Here is a 3,919-nt window from a genome sequence, read left to right as displayed (position 1 = left end):
TATAGCATGCATGGAGAGTCTTGAAAGCATCTCTTCTTGAATAATATGACTTGGTTATGGCTGGAAACTTTCATGTACTACTTACCAAATTGTATTCATATGGGTAGGAATTTATATTGTGCAACCTAATCACTACTGGTTTGATGGCTCGGCTGACAGGTAATACACCTATAATCACAGCCTGACTGCACCACCCCTCGCTGCCTTCACAGCAGCACTCTGCTCCGATTCATCATTTCCTTTTCAAAAGAAGGTCTTTGCTGCTTTGTTTTGATACAATCTTGAAAGTCTGACTATTTTCTACGAGATCAGGAGTAGAGATTTGAATTATCCTTTTGATAGTAAATGACAGGACCAGTCTTAACAACAGGAAATAACTTTTCTGCTGAAAGGAACTGTGCTTTCTCCCTGGGTTTGAAAAATTCATGTTTCTTACTGCAAGTCCAGTTCTTAAGCCACATATTCAAGGAACTGACATTGGAAAGTAAGACGGTACAGGCAGTTTTTTTTTTAATTTATTTATTTTAATTGTAGGCTAATTACTTTACAGTATTGTATTTGTTTTGCCATACATCACCATAATGTGGTCAAAATGCCTTTGGGTCTATGTAGCAATGGGAAAGGTAGAATTAGTGCATTGCACTGGGTCTGGCTCCAGCCCTCAATCCCACCCATGCCCCCACTTCAATTTGGGCAGCTTTGCTTTCAGTAGCATGCTTATCTTGAACAGAATGAAGCTAAGTTTCAAGGACTTGTACAGATCTTTCATCTATGTTTTGTAAAATTTTCAAGAGAAAAAGACACAATTAGTTAAGGCCACTGTCTCTTTCCAGTCTAATTTCCCCTGATACTGTGAGGCACTGGAATGGTCAAAGGCGTTTGGATCTGTGTATGAGTAATTGCCAGCTACCCAGTGCAGGGATGGCTTCCAGGCTTCCCCCATCATTCACTGTGCCAACTCACCTAGCATCATGACACAAAAGTGGAGGGCCAGAGGTGACCCAATGATGTGAACATGTGCTATGGAATGAATCAAGGTTTGAAATGTATGAAGCCAGAAGTTAATTTGCATGAAAATTCTTCAATCATCAGAATATAGAAACATACAGTTCTCATGTTAAAGAATCTGCCTGTCAATGTAAGAGATGAAAGAGACGCAGGTTTGATTCCTGGGTCAGGAAGATCCCCTTGCAACCCACTCCATTATTCTTGCCTGGAAAATCCCACAGACAGAGGGGCCTGGCAGGGTACAATCCATGGGGTTGCAAAAGAGTTGGACATGGCTAAGCACACACACACGATGTATGCCTAGCCTATGATACAGGCTCTACACTTGTGGAGACAGGGAGCATAAAGACAATAAGTAATTACAGATATAAAATTAGATAGGCATACTTCTATATAAAATAAAATAGTAGAACAGTAGAATTGGATTTTTAAATAGGATTAATATATACTGGGACTTCCCCGGTGGCTCAGATGGTAAAGCATCTGCCTACAATGCAGGAGACCCAGGTTCAATCCCTGGGTTGGGAAGATCTCCTGGAGAAGGAAATGGCAACCCACTTCACTATTTTTGCCTGCAAAATCCCATGGACAGAGGAGCCCGGTAGGCTACAGTCCCTGGGGTCGCAAAGAGTCGGACACGACTGAGCAACTTCACTCACTCACAATATATACTGAGCCAAGAAGGAAAATTTCAGATGCAAGAATCAAAACTAAATAACCAAAAAAAATTGCTTAACCTGATGCAATTTCTTAAATTGCAAATTTAAATAAATACCAGTTATTAAAATAATAATAATTATCACTGATTGTAGGAGGTCAGAGAACAAGATGGAACTAAAATTCACAACAGCAATAGCCCTGATGTTGAAAGATGGAAGTTTAGAGTTAAAAAGCAATTTCTTTATATTTCTTGGAAGAGGGTAGAGCTCTTGACACAGTTTTCATTTGTTTCATGTAAATGTTATAAAGTAATAATAATCACAGAAATACAATAAGCTGAATGTATAAATTTCCAAACCAGTAAGTCAGGAAGAAGAGTTCATCTGTAGGAGATGGAAGTAACAGCTAACCTGAGTTCTCCAACTAACCTGGGTTAGTTCCCTCTGACATCAACCATTGTACAGCCCCAAGTAACAGCCCTAACCTGCCAACAGCCTCAAATTTTATGCTTTTTGATAACCTACACAAAAACAGATAAAGATAAAATGAGAAAAAATATTTTAGGTATTATTTCTCTTTATTAATGACCATCTTAATCCCTGGTGGCTCAGACAGTAAAAAATCTGCCTTCTGTGCGGGAAACTGGGTTTGATCGCTGGGTCAGGATGATCTCCTGGAGAAGGGAATGGATACCCACTCCAGTATTCTTGCCTGGAGAACTTCTTGGACAGAGGAGCCTGGTGGGCTACAGTCCATAGCGTCTCAAAGAGTCTGACATGCCTGAGCGACTAACACTTTCACTTTCACTTTCACTTTAATAAGTCAATAACAAATGGGAAAATAGTCAGAAGATACTAAGTACAGATTAAGTGAAAATGAGGGTTTTCCAGGTGGCACTAGTGGTAAAGAATCTGCCTGCCAATGCAGGCGCATGAGACATGAAGATTCAATTCCTGGGTGTGGAAGATCCCCTGGAGAAGGGAATGGCAAGCCACTCCAGTACTCTGGCCTGGAGAATCCTATGAACAGAGAAGACTGGTGGGCTACAGTCCATGGATCTCAAAGAGTCGAGCACAACTGAATGACTAACACCTTTACTTTACTGAAATCAAGAATTGACTGGACTACTTATTTTCATTTCTTAGCAGCCATAGCAGGTATGATTTTTATTTCATAAATGACTCAACTGAGAGAAAGCAAGATCACACTGTTTTTCTATAGCACAACTAGAAATTTCATAGCCTCTAAATCAGATTTGATAATCTTTAAATTTATAATTCAGATTTCTATCTCATTACCTCAGTTATAAGATCCTAAAATCCTAAAACACTGGTTTATTCTTTCACTGCTCTGAATTTTAAAAATTAAACCATTTCTTCTATTTCAAGTAATTATTTTCTATGATTATAAAATTTTTTGTTATATGCTTGTTTTTGGTGTTAGGTTATCCAGCTTACCTTTGCACATGGAATCTTGGAGTTAACCTATAATAAACTTAACCTATTTTACAGAAAACAAAATAAACTGATCCTTAACTTATTCTTCTGTTCTTTTCTTCCTTTAAATTGTGAACCTAGATTGGCTATGTAATTACTAGAAGGTATATGAAGTTTTCAACACTCCATTTTAATTTTCTTTATATTCCTGAAAGGCATAAAAGGAAAACTATTAAATAAACTAAGTAAAACCAGTATCCTAAAAAACTACAAAAACCTTCTACCACATTATAAAATAAATGTCCTTGCTCTGATCACTTTACAAGTAGCCAAATACAGCTATTGAGCAGAATTCATTTAATCAAAGACAGATGTGTAATCCTATAAATTTTCCTTACAAACTCTGACCTTAATTTCTTACAGCAAAAATTTTTTCTTTGCTATCCAATCCACATATTGGCATGGATGTGATTTTATATTTATATTATTTATATTTTAATGCCTGCTTTCTTATCTTCATCTCAAAGTTCCAAGTTTCTCACCATTATATACCAAAGAATTAGAGTGTCTGGCATATAGATGCTTAACAAATTAATTGCTGTGCTAGACATAGTCTGTGCTGTGGTGTGCTGTGCTTAGTTGCTCAGTCATGTCTGACTCTTTGTAACTCTTTGGACCGTAGCCAGCCAGGCTCCTCTGTCCATTGGATGTTTTAGGCAAGAATACAGGAGTGGTTTGCCCTTTCCTCCTCCAGGGGATCCTCCCAACCCAGGGATCAAACCCATTTCTCCTGTGTCTCCTGGCTTGCAGGTGGA

The 3,919-nt window shown here is 38.2% G+C and overlaps 1 non-coding gene across 1 annotated transcript; it reads left to right on the top strand.

Moving 5' to 3' along the window:
* The first annotated feature begins 1,464 nt into the window (after positions 1-1,464).
* On the top strand, positions 1,465-1,537 carry TRNAC-ACA (transfer RNA cysteine (anticodon ACA)). The gene has a single exon. It is a non-coding gene; the product is annotated as a tRNA-Cys (tRNA).
* The last annotated feature ends 2,382 nt before the right edge of the window (positions 1,538-3,919 follow it).

Source organism: Budorcas taxicolor, chromosome 6 (assembly GCF_023091745.1).
Source record: "Budorcas taxicolor isolate Tak-1 chromosome 6, Takin1.1, whole genome shotgun sequence".
Classification (NCBI taxonomy): Eukaryota; Metazoa; Chordata; class Mammalia; order Artiodactyla; family Bovidae; genus Budorcas; species Budorcas taxicolor.
Note: the sequence above shows the minus strand (reverse complement) of the source record. Positions and strands in the feature narration are given on the sequence as shown.